At 26.3% G+C, this 17,857-nt stretch overlaps 1 protein-coding gene across 1 annotated transcript in view; it reads left to right on the top strand.

Moving 5' to 3' along the window:
• The window catches only part of LOC129962900 (protein masquerade-like), a 46,362-nt gene that overhangs the window by 13,823 nt on the left and 14,682 nt on the right, over positions 1-17,857 (top strand). The gene's annotated exons all lie outside the window — the stretch shown is intronic.

Raw genomic sequence — 17,857 nt, 5'->3', positions numbered from 1 at the left:
TGTTGAAATGATTGTAGAGAAACTGAAATGACGCCTCAGACCAATCTCACTCCCATAAAATACTTATGGAATAAATCCAAGATTTACCCAATGTCCTACAACAGTAACTGTGGTTTAAGAACAATGTGTAATTTCAACTGAAGCCTTTCAAAAATATGTTGGTAGACTTTTTTACTGAATAACTACTGTCATTAAAGTAAAAAGTGACCCGATGCCACATTAGTCATTTACATATCTACATTATTATAAATTTAATTATAATAATGTAGATATGTAATATATGTTTTTAATTATATAGGCATATCAAGCTGAGTAATATTAAGCTTTATTGTTTGCAAAGAAAATGAATAATTAAATAAAAGATTATCGCTTTACGGTATCTAATTTAATTCTGACAGAATTTAAAAAAAAGTATAAAAATTTATAAATATATTTTTTATTGTTCAATATAACAGCTCTAAAATCCGAATATTAAAAGAAGGCAATCAATGGCAAAGACCTCATCAGATAGTTTCTTTTAGAGAACAACTGACATTACAATTCCAATATTTTTTTGCATCTTAACAGTATTTCACACGGATTTTTTTACTAATTTTTATATGAGTTACCTACTTTTATGTCCGACTTTAAAACTATGAAACAAGAATTACATTGTGGATCTCAAATACAAAATTAAAATTATAATTATTCACTAGAAATATTCATACCACCTTTAATATTCCAGATATTTCTTTGAATTTTAATAAAAATGCTTTCCTTGCATATTGTCATATATTCTATAAGTTTCATATAATTTAGTTGAAAGCTTTAAATGTTATAAGGAAAAAAAAAAAAAAAAAAAAAACGTGGTAAAAATTTCAGAATTTAAAAAGAGATAATATTTTTTTTAGAATATAAATATTATTTTTTTGAGAATGCATATAAGAGCTAAGCACAAAAATTCAGGAATAATAATAAAAATTATTAGCTTTCTTTGAAATGGAAAAAACCTAAACAGTTTCCTCTTTTATTGATTTCTGGCCGATCCCTAAATATCTTCAAAACCAAATCATCCCTGTAATATCAGAGTTCAAGGGAAGTTCATCAAATTTTTCTGGAGAAATTTAAAAAAAAAAAGGCTTAAATCCGAAAACGTTCAAATACTAGAAATACTCATATATCCCCGGATTTTCAAAGCATTTTCCTTTATTTTTAATATATTCCTTTGTTGACATATTGTCACATATAAAATTTACCTAACTAAAATAAGGAATAAATTTATTAAACATAAAAATTATTTCCTCACAAAAAATTTATATTTGAACCCTAAATAAAGATAATTTAATTTACAAATTCATTATTAACAACCATAACAATGAGATACAACCGTAACTATGAATATGAAGAATTTCTAATATTTTTAGAACTCTTCCATAAAAATAATTTGCGATTTATTTTTGTTTGAGAGAAATCGTGGCATTCCTATGTCACCATTTCTCTCAAGAAATCTTTAAAGAAATTTTAAACAAAATTGTATTGGTATTTTTTTATATGTCTTATGCAAATAATCAACCATTCTATGGATTCTTGAGTTAATATCTGAAAGACTAGCCTCCTTTTTTAGAATGCTACGACTTACATTAATTTTTTTATCAATATAATTGAATTCCATTAAAAGAATTACATTTAATAAAATAAATTTAAAAGGTGAAAGCTCAGCATTATATTTTGAATACAATATATACATTTATTTTTATTTGGAAACATTTCATTAAAATTTCAAAATGGCCAATTAGATTTATAGGTGAATTTTTAATATATAATATTAAATCTCTGTTCTCTGATTTATTTTCGAGTAAATTTTCATATGCAATAGATTTTAAAATATTTTTATATTATTTTTTGACTTATATATTTATGACAGAATGTTTAAATAAGGCCAGAAGAATTCACGGAACTGAAATTTTATTCTTATTCTAAGTTTCTTAACTAAGTCAAGTAATAAACAAGTGTAAAAGTATTAAAAAAATCGTAGGCTTGGAGCAGCATGGTGAAAAATTATTATTTTGCACAAAAACAAAATCGACTCAAAAATATATGAATCCTTTCTAATTCAAGCTGAAAGAAGAATTAATGACTCATTTTATGAATGGATATGTCTTTTGTGGTTGACTTATTCGTGAAGGGAAGTATGTATTTGCTCTTTTATTTTAATTCAAATGGAAATGAAAAAATATAAAGCTTTGAGAAGTTAATACGATCTCTAAACATTTACAAATAGTTTTTAATGGATGTTTTTTTTATAAATAATGGTTGAATGCACTTATGAGTAAAGTGCATGTGAAATGGATTTCAAAATATTTGTAGGCTATTTTTTTAAAAATAAGTATTTATGATTGAAAGGTCTTTGGCTAGATTAAGATGAAAGAATACAGTGTAGGAAAAATGTATTTAACAAAAGAACATTAGCGAACGAAAGAGAGAGTGAAACAAGCGTTTAAGAACATGAAAGAATTTATAATCCTGAATCAGTTCGAATTAGAAATATAATATCTTTAACTATTAAATTCAGATTTAAAATTTAATTTCTTACAACCATTCCTGTTTTTGAAATCGATAAAAGGAAATTTATTTTTATCTTAATCTTTCTGTCAATGACCAATGCCTTTTAACAAGCTTAAAAAGAATTTGCAATTAATCATAAGTCGATAGTTGTTAAAAATAGGAATAATATAAATAAAGAAAAAAAAATTGCTGAATATCTTTAACAAAAGCAGTTTTTAAAAACATCATTGATAAATGAAATAGAAAAGGAACATTTTAAAATTAATTATTTTCTACTTTTTAAATTTTATTTTACAATTCTTCATTTATAAATAGCAAGAAATCCTGCGATTTTTTTTTTCAAAAATTCACCAGATAGCACCATTGGTACAAAAACCAAATTACACTAAGTTGACTGATTAATAAATAATTAAATTAAGGAAATATTAAAACAGTGATTTTTTATCAAAAAATATTTAAATTAATTTAATATAATGTAAAAATAGTTAAAATAATATAAAATGTTTTAAAATTTTAGAACAGCAGAATATGGGTGAAATATTGGTTAAAAAATCCTCTCTTTATAAGCATGAAGCATATCATGTTAAACTGTTTTAAAATATATATATGCTTTGTATGCCAGATCAATTAAAAATACTGACAACTTTTAGCAAATAATAGCAAGTTCTTTCCAAATAATTAATTGCCCATTGTATTTTGTTTCTTTTTCGCATATGAAGTGTAATAAAGAGAAAATATTGTAATTGTAAAAAAAAAAAAAAAAAAAAAAAAAAATCGAATTCGAGATTGTGACGAATGTTTGGACAAATTACACTAAATTTAAAAATTTCTATCAAATTTTTAAATTTAGTGTAAAGTCTATAGAAATTATATAATTCAAATTTTTGCTAAACACTTTTAACATTTTAAAATTTTTATCAAATTTTTAATAAAATTCATTAAGAGAAATTCTTATTATCCGATTACAAGTAAATATGACAATTTTAAAACTTAAAGAGCGAAATAAAAATTTTGTATAGAAGCTTACCGTCTGAAATGCACCTTCATATCAGATTTAAAACCAAATCTGACAAGAGTTTGGCCATCTGTCGGTTTATGCGTTTGTATATGTCTAAAAGCGATAGCTAAAAAACGCAATAATAATAATAATGAAATTTGTAAGCCATCTTGTGACAAGAATTGTAAATCTTTGTCGATTTTTGGCATCAGTCAATCAGTAAAAAGGTATCGAAAATGCATATTCGAAATTTTGGTGTTTTTACATTAATTGTGTACCAGCGATTAATTGCCGAAAAATAAGCGCTGGGTTCAGTCAAAATAATAAATTCACGCTTAAAATTGATATTTGATAGATATTAAACGCCAATCCCATACAATTAATCCACAAATATAAATTTTCGTTACTATATTTATTTTTGCTCAATTACACACACTCTTATGTATGAGACACTGAAAATTAAAATCTGAGCAGAGTGAGATTCGCGGCTTTGCCCAAGGTTCACAGTTTTATAGGGGTGGGGGAAGGAGGCTATGTGAGAATGTTTTGAAGAGTCCATTGACGCTGTATTTCCCTTACCATTTGGTTGAATAGGTCTCAGTTTCAGAAATGATAAACAGAGGACATTCTATTCCCCAGAAGATCCATCATATATGATTATAATGCATATTAAATCTAAAGTCATGAGCCAAGTATTTTTTTATTATTGTTGATGATGATATGAAACTTAAAAAGAATTAAATATTTAAAAAAAATATTATAATAAAATAGGCGGTGGTATTTACCACAAAAACATATGTATTCTGTTAACAGTCTTCGTACTGATTTCGGCAATATGATAAAAACATCTAAAAATTCTGAATGATCAGTTTCTACGATTGTAGTGTTAACCTTAAACTAACTATTTGCTTAACCCTGCATTTTTTTTAGCTTGTAACTGAATTTAGTGCAAAAGCGGTGAATAATAATTTCTAATAACTAATGGGGAAGTTATACCTGGAATGTATCCTTTGGTTTTTTCCCAATGCAAGACATTTTTTACATCCGTCTTGCTCTTACTACAAGAAAAGTAATTTAATATAGGTTACCGCAATACCACAAAATCGGATTTCCGTTTTATTAAAAGAAATTTTGTGTTTAACTTTTTGAATTCTTTATGTAAAGTAAATGTATTACAATTTAAAATCATAATTATTTAACAAAAATTCGAGATAACTTGATTGAGATATTTGATTTGTCTAACATTTACAATACAATTTTTATATTAAATGTCATTTTCTTCCAAACCAATTCTAAGCGTTTTTAAACTAAAATAATTCTAAATAGTTTTATATTAAACTATTTCTAAATAATTATTTGAATGTTTGATTGATTTCTTTCTTTAAAAGAAAATGAAAAATGAAAAAAAAAATGCACAGTTGAATATTTGCAAAAGTTTTAATATCCTTTTAAATTCTTTGATAAAAAAATAATAAATTCATTGTGTTTATTACATGAGAGTGGTTTATTAATCAACCAATTTGATGGAGCAAAACCTCAAATAGTTATAATCAATGGGACATAAAGGTAGAATATGGAAAATTCGGATTTTTCCCGATCCCAAAATTAATTATGCTTTTAATAAATAGATCGTTATCACGATGAATTGTTTTCATTTTCTCAATCTTTGTTTTGCTGTTTTTAGTGGATCGACAGTTTCAGTGATTGATAGTCATAATTAGTATTTTGGGAAGCATGTATAGATATTTAGAAGTCCGTTGAAAGAATTTAGGAATAAACATTATTATGTTGAATAGTTCTTGGCAATCAAAAATATTATCATTGCGAAGATTACTTTCTAGTATTCACTTATTTAGATTAATATTTTTTCAAAGGACAAGGTCATTGAGAATTAATGTTCGAACAAAACGCATCGTGAAGTAATAAATATGTCTACACCAAAAAAGCAAAATGAATTATTTATTTATTTAATCTCCACCAGCTCAGCCCAACCCCCAAATGTGCAAGGCGCAAGCGTTGATGGGGAGGATTCTGAGACGAAACATAACAATTCAGAAATAAAATAGATTTCTGAAAAACATAAAAAAGAATCTCAGAATATAAGATACACATAAAATAAAAGAATACAGAACAACCAAACTATAAAATTATAATGTTACTTTAAAAATCAAAACAAAATGTCAATCATATAAATTTGTAAGTAAATTTTTCTTAAACTTTTTCTTATTCATTGATTTTGAGCAAAGTGTTTTGTTACTTTTTTAAAAACTAGATATTTTTATTGTCCGTTAGCGATGGCATGATTAAATAAAAATAAGATATAAGGACAGCCATTGAATTTAGAATTATATCTTTGTTACATGAGATTATTTCTCCTCCCATTTCAAAATTATCATGAATTTTCACAATTTCAAGTTTGACTCATCATATTAAAAATAGTGCTTTAAAATGTTATTTTCTTTTACAAAGTGCGTAAATGAAATTCATTCGAAAGTATGTATTCGCAACTTTATCCTTTAATTGTTTTCCACATTATTACAAATAAAAATTAATAATTTGTCCATAGTAAAAACTGGATAATCTTTTAAAAAACGATAAAACTCTTAAGACAATAAAGATGCCACAACCGCAGTTAAATTCTTTTTTCACATATTAAGGATCATAAAACTCTCATAGCCCCCTGCGGCTGCGTTCTCAACGACTGACTTATTAATCCATTTTCCCAAACAACTAATACGAAACAAAACCGAACCATCCTCTTAAGTCGGTTCCAAAATCGTGTTCCTCACATCACGTGAGAAAAGAACAACTAAATAGAGAGTGAAAAACTTCAGAGTGACGCTAGACTACCATTACGATTCGAACGGTGCAGACGTTCTTTTGAGAACACGGTTCCGAAAAAGAGAGAGCCGGTTTTGATCATTGCTTCAGTTCAACGCACACACCTGGAACATAACGTTACTTGGCTCTGGATCCATCAAGAGATGAAAGTTGGTGCACCGAAGCACAATCTTGAAGCCGCAATCTTAATTATGCACTGAAAAAGATACTTTTTTCTTGACGAGAGAGTTAATTTGTAGTGTTTGTGTGTGTGTGTATGATAGCTCTATATGGTGACTTTCACCATGTTTACTTCGGGAAGGTGGCACTTTGGAAGTGTGACCCTAACATTGACGTGTGCCCTCGCTTTTATCGGTCAGGCCGGCAGTCAAGATGTAGGGAGTTTCCTTGCAGGTAACTATAATAACCACTTTTCGTATCGTAAATATTATTGCTGACTATTTATATTTGTTGTTGACTGATATTATCTTGATGTAGCGTTTTTAAAAATTTACACCATTTCCTTTATTTCTTGCATAAAAAATTATATGCTAATAGTTCCATTATACAGAATTTAGGATTTAAAAATTATTTATTTCAAATTATCTTATCTTTCAAATTATTTCGAGAATTATTAATAGTTTTATTTATTTGAATTACTATTTAGGATTTTTTAAGGAAAAATTAAAAGCAGAAACAAAATCTATAACTAAAAATATAAATTAAAAGTTTTTTTAAAGAAATTTTAAAATTAGGAAAGTTTTTATGCACATCACTTTTATATTTCAGAATTATATTAAAAAAATTAAATATTTTTTTAATATTAAATACAATTTTTGTAAATATTAACCAATAATAAAAGTAATTTCCGACTTAACATTCTTGTAAATATCTTCCATCATTATTCAATATCTTAATCATAATATTTTCATAATTATTAGATAATGGTAGAATATGGTTAAATTATGTATTGAATTGTGCAGAAATAATGATAAAAATATCTATAATATTTTCTAAAGTAACATAAATATATACTTAAACATAAATAGATGACATTTATTTCCTCAAACCACATACAAAATTTCAAAAATGATATTTTGTAGGATATTTTAAAAAACGTTTGCCTTTTTTCCTGATTTTTGTATTGAAATAATATGTATCTGCAATTATAGTATGCTTATTTATCTCTCATTTTTCATTGAATTGTTGTCCTCATAATGCCAACTCAAAAATGGCAAGAAAAATGTATATATATAATTTAACTTCTAAAGTAAATTTCTCAGTTTCTCAACTGAGGAAATTCCATGGTAAAATTCTAAGTTGGAATGGGTTTTATATAAGAAGTAGTTGTTTTATTTTATGCTGAATAAATTTCTCAAAAATTAAAAAGATATGAATATTTGACATGGGTAATTTTTGTTTTCAGTTTCAGTTTTTTTCCTATCATACTTAAATCCAAAGGAGAGATAAAATTCATTGGAAATTCATCTGTCTTCTGCAATTAAATGTTCTTAAGAAACAGGGTGTAGTATTGTGATATTATGTCCTCAAATCAATTGAAAAATTTAATTAATTTTATTTTTGAATTTCAAGTTTAATTACAGATTTCTTTATTACGTTATTTATATTCATTAACAAAACACTTTAAATAGTATTTTTTAAATAGTATTTATAAATAGTGTATTAATATCATTATTTTTGAATAATGAGTGAAAAATAATGAAAAAAAAAAGGAATAGAGTGTGGAAATTAAGTACAAAATGAAAATATATCATAATAAAAAAAAAGAAACTTAAATCAAAAAATTTTCTTGGAAGATAATCCAGAAATTCGCAAATTGATTTCTAAAGAAATTTGCTTTGTTTAATGATTGAAACTAGTAATTTTAAAATTATGATTAGACAATCTGATTTTTAATGAAATTTTATAAAAATTTAATTAATAAAAGAATGACAAATAGTATTTATTTTGATTACAAAATGAAATGTTTAGTGAATGAAAAATGGATCTTCGAGTCATATGATAAACGATCTGTAGCTTTAAAGATTTATTGAACTTAATCCGTAACAAAGCAGACGCATCAACCTGGCCAAGAATCAATCAACCGTAACAAGACAATAACGCACCGATTAGAATCCACACCTCAAGCAATTATGCTAAACTGTTGAAACGGATCATCTTGAATGAAACAATGAAACAGCTTCCGCACTTGCATCATTACTATGCATACAAACAAAAAGAAGGGCTCCCTAAACGATGCGATATGAATGGCGTGACAATGACCTCGGAAATTTGCCACCACAGAAGCACCGGAAGAAGAACTCGTTTCTTGTGAGGCCTCTCGAGTCAGTAGGTACAAACCCTAAACAAACTCAAATTATAGGCCTATTCCGTATGCCTGTCTCGATCGGCCCAAACGAAGGAAAAAAAAGTTTCACTTTGCGGTTAGATTCATTTACTAATTGAGCTGCGATCAGAGTCTCAAGCGACAAATGCTTAAGGGAGGGGATGTCTCGAAAAACAAATATTTTAATGTTTATATGATGTTTTTTATTAATATAAGAATAAAATGATGAATAAAAGTAAAACTATTTAAATATATATGTAGCTTTTGAGGAAAAAGCATATTTTGATGTAATTTTTAGCATTTATTTACAAAAACTAGAATTTTTCTTGAGAAAAATATTGTTACTGTTTTTCATTTTTTTTTCTTTGTAATATTACATGTGTAACATATCTTAGCGTGTAACTAATTATTATCTCAGAATTATATTCAAAAATAAAATTTATGCGTGTGTAATATATGAAATTATCTATAAAATTTTGGAATTTTTTCAACAGTATTTACATTAAACAATCAGAAATCTACTTCTAGAGCATCCAACGTTAAATATATAGTTCATTACATTTGACATATCACAACAAGCCCTAATTATAAATTTCATTACGATATCTTGATTATTTTTTGAGATATCACTATACTAGTTTTTTTAGATATGACAAATTATGAAAGAACTCATTTTTCCGAAAATGCATTTAAAATTTTTAAATGCTTATAAGTACCACTTACATGCAAATAGTTTGCTATAACCTGGCTTCTAATTGACAGAGAGACAAAATAAAGATATCACTGGAAACAGAAGTGTACCCATTTTTTGAAATTGCAAATAAATAAATAAAAATACGGATTTTCATCCAAATTTATGTTTTCAAGCTAGTCGGATACCTTAAGAATCTAAATTCTAGATCAGTTTGCATGATACCTTGCTCAACATATATGGCAATTTCTCTAATCCACGTTAAAATGATTCAAAAATAATCGACCTGTGGTTGACAGTATTCGAAATCGACATTCAAATCGAATTCACTAAAAAAAATGATAATTTCTTTTAGATTTAGCAACGATGCGAATAATGCATTCTGCGCTGTGTCAAATTTTTTTTTTGAAAGTCTTACATTGCCGATTTAGCTAGGAGTTCAACACCATTTCACGAAATTTTTATTGGTGTGTGAAGTAACATACAAAGAATTGTGAACAACAAAAAATTCAAATTCAAAAATTTTACGAATCGCTACGTTTTAAACATTCCTGTTTCTGAAAGCATAACTTTTTGAATTGTATCTTCTTATCTTTCTGTGAATTTGATATTACTTAAAGGGCAATGAACTAGAAAAATCAAATTTGATATATGGTATTTAAAAAATTATGAATTAATATTTAGTTATGATTAAACTATGTTGATTGGAAGTCAGTCTTTCGACCCATCAGTGTTCTTATGAACATAGTAGCTCATAACTTCAGCAAACTAGATGATGGCCTTTTTTTTGTTTTAATACTAATATAATCTGCCTGAGTACAAATCCAAAAAAAGGATTGTTGCAAAATATACTTAAAATATTTTTATAAATTATAAAAACAAAAGTGAAAACTGTAAAGAAGCAAAAATAAGAAAATTTACTTTTTTTAATTTTTAAATGGTATAAAAATGGTTTTTTTTGCGATAATATACTCTTAAGTTATTCTGGAAGAATTAATAATAATTATTAATTTGTAATTAGAAATCTAATCAGACTTTTACCAAAACCTTTTTTTATTGGACACCTACAATCCGAAACTATCCTTGGTAATTTGGTAGCTCCGGATCTAATTGTTTTCTCTGCACAACGTTTTGAATAATTTTTGCATCACATATTGCTTTACTCATCACAGAATTTATAAATATGATTTTATTGAACTAGTTTATACGTAACTACGTTTTGAAATATAGACCTATAAACATTATCATATTAAAATTGGAACGAAAAAGACAAATGATCTAGGATTATAGATTCATCAAATAATATCTGTTCTGTGACAAGAAGATTCCATTCTAAAACGGTATTCGCAAATAAGATGGATGTTAATACATCCAATTTACAGCATCAACTAGAGCATTAAGATTTTTTATGTGATGTTAACTACATTCAGAATGAACATCCTAGTTTTATGTCAAGAAGCAATTCAAAATAAATTTATTTCCTTCTGATAGTCCTATCAAGATTATCAGAAGATTTATTGACTTTTAAATCAGAGACATACTCTTAAAAGCAAAACGCATATTTTGTTTTATTTCTTGTCATTTTTTTCCCTTCTGAATTCGTAAACATTTATACAGACTTGGAAAACATTTTTAAAATATGTGAATACTCAAAATGCCTTTATTTAAACTGAGATCGTTTGTTCGATTCCAGATTGGTTACTATTGTTACCATTTATCATTTCTATATGGTATACAAAATTTCATCCACAGTAATCGAATTGATTTATTTAATCGATAATATTGTATTAACATTATGTTTAAATAATACAAAAAAATATATTCACATCGATATAAAATCCAATAATTCCAAAATTTTTTAATGGTGTAATATGTTTCTGCAGAACATAGATGTGATGTGGTGCATATGACGATGTTATTTTCTTTTATTTAGTAAAAAGCTGAAACAGTAAGAATAATCATTTTCTGCTGTTTAATATTTTATTAAACAAATGAAATGAATTCAGAGCTATTTCGATGACAGAAGATAATATGAAGCTTGGAATTAATTTATTATTCAAAATTATTATTTCATTAAAAATAGTACTATAATAGTTATTAAAAAAATTTTATAATTAAAATTAAAAAATATAATTTTTTATAAAATAAAAATATGATTTCTTAAAATTAAAAAAAATTTTATCAATTAAATTGATAAAAAATGGTTTTTATAAAAAATTATATTTTGAAAATTTTTTAAAATTTAAAATTAAAATTATATTTTCTTTCAAGATATTAATAATCATAAATATCCATTAAGTAACCTCACGCAAACCTCCGACTTAATTTTTATACATTTTTCTTTTTTTTTCAGATATTGCTAAAACAAATGAAACTAAGATTTTTTATTTCCTAACCTGGTTTTTTTTTAAATAAATAAATAAATAACTATTTTTTAAAATGAAGGCCATAAACATTATTATATCTCTTTTAAAATTTTGCTGTCAGAAATGTATTATAAAATATTTACAATATATTATAGGGATATTGTAATAAGTCTTATCAACTGAGATTTAATTTTTCATGGCCCATACAAAGCTTTGAAAAAAAAAAAATAATAATATTTAATATTTTTATGTTTATAAACAGGAATTGGGTACAGGAGAATATAATCTTGCTGTTCAAATGCATATCTACAACTCATTTATATTGATAATAATTGGTTCAGGTGTCATCCAAAATCTTTTTGATGTTTTATTGTAGTTGAATAATTTTTTTATTGGCTTTTAGATATAAAAATCTGTCTTCCTTATTTCTTACCAAACAAAATTTTCTTTGTCTGTAATGCAACTACTGCCTACTGAGTAAATAGTTTATTATGCATATCTGAATTTGGAGATGTTGTTATTGTTAGTTTCGATTTTATGTTTTTTCAGAATAAAAACAATTTGAAGGTGTCCGAATAATAATAAAAAAAAATGTTCCACATTTATTTTCTAAGTTTATACTTTCCCCTTAATTGGTAAATTGTATAAATTATAAAGTTTGTAACTGAGTTAATGTTTAGCATCAAACTCTAATGATTCCAAAGATATTAAATTATTATATATTAGAATTTGAAAATGTTGCGAATTTTTAAATTGTTGTCAAATTTTATGCCCTTTGGTTTTGCATATATCTTCACTGCAATAAACGTTGCAACTGTTGGCATATTGCATATTTAAAACAGCTGCATGGTAGCTACTTAGAAACAGCTGCTCTGTATGTTACATTTTTAAAACATTGCAGCTGCATTTAGCAATTTTTCCAAGAAGAATCACCATTATGACCTGAATTCCATTTTTCAGCCGATATTTTGTAAAACATTTAAAGCATTAAAGCTACTAATTTTAAAGAAGACGATTCTCATTGATATTCCTATAATCTTCTTACCTACCATTCAGTTTACAGAAGTGGATAAAAAAAGAACATTCGCTTTCTGATACACTGTTTCCTTATGAAAGTCAGTAAAGGTTAATCTTCCTTTTTTAGAGCAAAACGATGATTCTGACAAAAATAAATAAATACCTTAAAGCCGACTTAAGTCACAAACATGAAAATAATTTGGTGATATTAAAAGCTATGATTATTTATCAATCAAAACCTCGAATGAAAGCATCATCAAGACACATGTTATTTGAATTTCGGCATAAAGTTAATGACCTTATTTAAGTTACTCAGTAGTCAATCTTTCGTAAAAGAAAGTTCTGGAATTAATGAATTGTAACGAGGTAGATGAAATGAAATCAGGATTCCAAGTTTATTTTTAAAAATTTCACTTTCGTTAATACTTTTTATTTGTTTAATTATATTATATATTTTAAAATTGAGGAAAAAATTTCTTACAGAAATACAGAATGATATATTAATGTGTTATTTTTAGTTATTAATGTTTAATATTTGTAATAATATAATTACTATTGCAAAGTAAACACAATTTATACTTTAAAACATTATGCTTTCTTTAAACAACATAATTGAATTTCAGGCTGAAATGATATATAGTTGCTGTTATAGCATGAATTTAATCTTTGTAAAATATCGGGTGACATTTACATGATTTTATTCAAAAATATATTACCAATCACAGCATTCGGACAACAGAAAGCTCCTACTAAACCAATATTGACTAAATATCTAATTCATTTAATACTCACATGGTGTTTCCATTGCCAAACAAAGATTATCATTGCGGGAGATTATCATGATTGATTGAGTCACTATTTATGAAACGATACCATATTAATATAAAAGAAAATAAAAACTGAATGTATTAATTACTGAGGTACTTGAAACTTTTATTTGTTTTATAAATTTTCATTTCATAATTGCATTAAATTTCTTATTTCAGTTTATCAATTTGAGTTATTGCTCTTTGTTGAAATGTGAATTGTTACAGTAGACAATTATGTAAATTTTGATGGACAAACAAAAATAAATTTTGACAAAGAACTGGGCAACTTGTTTTTCTCAGACATATTAATTCAGGGGAAAAAAAGAGACATATATAATATTAAATCATTAAAACTTAAACTATTCTGAAAAAAATGAGAATTTGAATTTATATTAGTTTTTAAACACAAATATAAATGAAATAACTAAAATCGACGAAGAGAAAGATTGTTGAGATTTAAAAAGAATGCATTCTTATTCTACATAAATATTTCTTCGAAATGAAACGAAATTTTGTTTATGTTTTCATATAAAAGTTTCGATTTCCGTTTGAATTAAAATATAACCTTAATGCAGCCAATTTATTTAACTCAAGAAAGGACACAGTAATTATATAAATGATATTAAAGAAATCACAATCTCAAAGTTTAAATTACGAGCAAAATCTACATTCATTTGAAAAAAAAGAGTCCAAAAAGCACTCTTTTCCTCAATTTTTCTCTCACTTATGAAAGTAGCAAATTCATGTTTCCCTTTATCTTTATCTCTAACTCTACTAATAATAAAGATGAATGTGTCACTTTCTCTCTCCCTATGTATATCTCTATGTATCTCTCTCTATACGTGTGTCACCACTCTACAAACCAAACTATTTACCACTTGAAACATATATACTTCGAAAATGGGAGTACGTTCGGATCAATTTTTATACATTTTTTTTAATTATATTTAAAAATTAAGTAAAGTTTTGATTCTTTTTACCATGACATTCAAAAATACTGCAGCATGTTCATGATTCTTTATATCATCTTAAAATTTATTTAAAAAAACGATCGTTTCAATTATTCTAATTTTTGCCTTGAAATTTTTTTCTATTTATTTCATTTCAAAAATACTTAAATCAAATTTATAATTATATATTTCATTGTTGAAGAGAAACTTAAATCGTTTTTATCGTTACTACTAATATATTTCATACTTGATTTCGTACCATTGTCCATGATCAAAATATGAAGTTCAACATATTTTCCATTTTTCAGTAAAAGACATGCTTTTAGTAACATTTTTAAAATTTTGTTTTGTTTACAGTTAAGATGTAATTAAATAGTCAAATAATGGAAAAAAATTCTTAAATTTGTTCATTTTTGAATTTTGCTTCTCTTTCTTATTACATATTTATATAATATATGCCGGCGTCCTGGCATAGGGGTAGCGCGTCTTCCGCGTGATCTGGGCGTCCCGGGTTTGAATCCCGGTTTGGGCATGGTTGTTCTTCTGTTGTTCTATCTGTGAGATGTGTGAATGTGCCCTCCTATAAAAAGGGGTTGTGCAAGCGAATGAGTGATGCGTGAGTAGCAAAGTCGTACTCTTGGCCCTAGTTGGCGCTGCTATAAAAAATAAGAGACGTCCCCCTCAGGCTTAAATCGCTGTATTCGTAACTGCGGGCTTGTCAGTGGCAAGTGCCATAAGAAACAAACAAACAAACGATATAATATATAAAGATATAGACAAAAAAATTTGGGAAAATGCATAACCCTAAGAACAAGGCTTTCAAAATAATACAAGTTATAAATTTAACAAAATTTGAAGTTAAAAAATATTTTTCTGAAGAATCTATTAAGACCACGTTACCCAAGATATTTGATTGAAGCTGTTATCAACTATTAATCCCGACGTCACCAGACTGCCAGTTTAAAATGATTTAATGAAAGTAATAATACATTTAGAATGCGGCGCACTTTTTCCCAATATTGTAGTCGTTAAGTTAAAAATCTACTTTTTCCACCATTTTCTTGTAGAATCTAAATGCAAAACAGCACTGCTTTATTAAATGCTTTCGTGCTGTCCCAGTTTTCAGAGTTAAAAGCGGATTCATTCCTCTGTAGGCCGGATGATAAACAGCTTCACATGGCAAGCCGCCTGAAACTTTCAATTCACAAACTAGAATGAGTTCTCAGTTTCCAAAGGAGCTATATTATTTTCCAATGGAATACATATCCATGGAAGCGTGGGACTTTCAATGTTGAAAGCCTTGCTATTCACAAAATTTGTATTACAAGAATAAAGATATTATCATACACTTCGTCTGTAAAGGCATATTTTTTTAAAGAAAAGTGAAAAAGCATCCCCCCCCTGCTGTTTTCTTTGTTAAAATAATGAAATATTGAATTGTGATCTCACGGAAAAAATGGCAGAAATACTTTACTTTAATATATATTTATTGCTTATTTAATACTTCTTGCAGTGCACTGGAATGATTATATTTCTTGTAATAAAATAATTTCTGTTAATAATAAAGATGAATGTTTGTGTATGTGTGTGTGTGTGTGTGTGAGAGAGAGAGAGAGAGAGAGAGTATTGGTACTTTACATGCCAGATTATTGTTGCCGAGCTCAGCACAAATGTACTTTAGAGTGTTGAAACATGCATTTCGAAAATATTTTTTATAATTTTAATTGATTAAAAATGAAATGAAATTTTGATGGTTTTTCTCCTCATCTTCCACAAATGTTACAGCATATGAAATTATATCATCTTAAAATTTAAAAATATATCTGTTCAATTAAGCAAATTTTTTGCAATATAAGATTTTCTATTTTTATAAATTAAAAAAAAAATATTTTCAACTTTGCTTATAACAATATATTAAATTGTTGAAGAAAAATTAAAATCATTTATGCTAATAATTTTTCCTAGCATCTTTTCTATTGTTGGTGATCAAGTCATGAATCTTGTTTTTTTTGCTTACTAAGCAAGTTTGGTATAAGGCATGCTTTTAATATTTTTTTAAAAATTTTGTTACAATTAAGACTAAATTCCAGAACTAAGCAAAGACTAATTTTTAAATGGTGCTGTTCTTCCCTATGATATAATTGGGAGAATTAAGATGTAGACAGAAAATTATGAAAATACAAAGCAGCATGATATAAATCTTCTAAATTAAAATGAGTTATATGTCTAGCAAAATTTGAAGTTTAAAAATATTTTGCCCAGGAAGCCATTTAGAAAAGATAGCACAAAATATTTAATTGAAAGTTTAGCAACCATAAATATTAGGGAATCAACAGGTAGCCAAAGAAGAATAAATTATAAGTAAATGAAAAATCAGTACACAATTTTTTTTAAAAAAGTTTATTATTTAGTTTGGAATCGCGTGTGGCATCAAGCCACAAGGCAGGATATTGATATAAAAAAATGAATAATTTAATTTTGCAACCTTACGAATATTTTGATTTATTAATTTTTACTGAAATGAATATTTAGTCTATTCTTTCTAATAATAGTCAGATAGCAAATTTCTAATCTGTTAGCGGTAGGCGTATTTACAGTAGAAATATACTCTAAAAACTTAAAGAGTTATACTTTATTTTTTATGATTCAATAATTATACTAATGAAGAAAGTCACGGGAACTAAACTTTCACACAATATCCCGGATTTTGATACTCTGGCATTCTAAATATAATGAGCGCAGTTCGTTTGTGACCAAAAATGATGATTTATTAAATATTATAGACTAAAAAGCCTCGAAGAAATGCTCACTATTGATTTTTGAATTTTCCACATAACTGATACGATCTAAAATAGTAATATACAGACAATAAGGAATTTTAGTTTTCAGAAGAGTGGAACTTTCTTGTTAAAATGCTAATGTTTCAAAAATATTTTACTAAATATTACTGGTAGAGCCTAAGGATTACACAAAATTTAGACGTTGTACTTTTTTATAAGTAAATTTATTGACTCAAACAGCTAATAATATCAATCTTTGCATCATTTAGAAGTTTTTCGATTTAAAAGTTTGTGCCAATCGTTAAAGTTTTAAAAATTAACTTGTTGGGATAGAATTAGAGTACACTCAATTTATCTTCAAATTACTTTCTTTCAGAAGATTTTGTTATTTTATAGCACTGTATTTCTTTTACGCATGCGAATGCTCCTATAATTGTTAGAAATCTAAAAATATATGCCTCTAAAATATGTAACATGATCAAGTCCCTGATTTATCTTTAATAATTTTTAAATTATTGGTAAATTTTTGTTCTTTT

Source organism: Argiope bruennichi, chromosome 3 (genome assembly GCF_947563725.1).
Source record: "Argiope bruennichi chromosome 3, qqArgBrue1.1, whole genome shotgun sequence".
NCBI lineage: Eukaryota > Metazoa > Arthropoda > Arachnida > Araneae > Araneidae > Argiope > Argiope bruennichi.
Note: the sequence above shows the minus strand (reverse complement) of the source record. Positions and strands in the feature narration are given on the sequence as shown.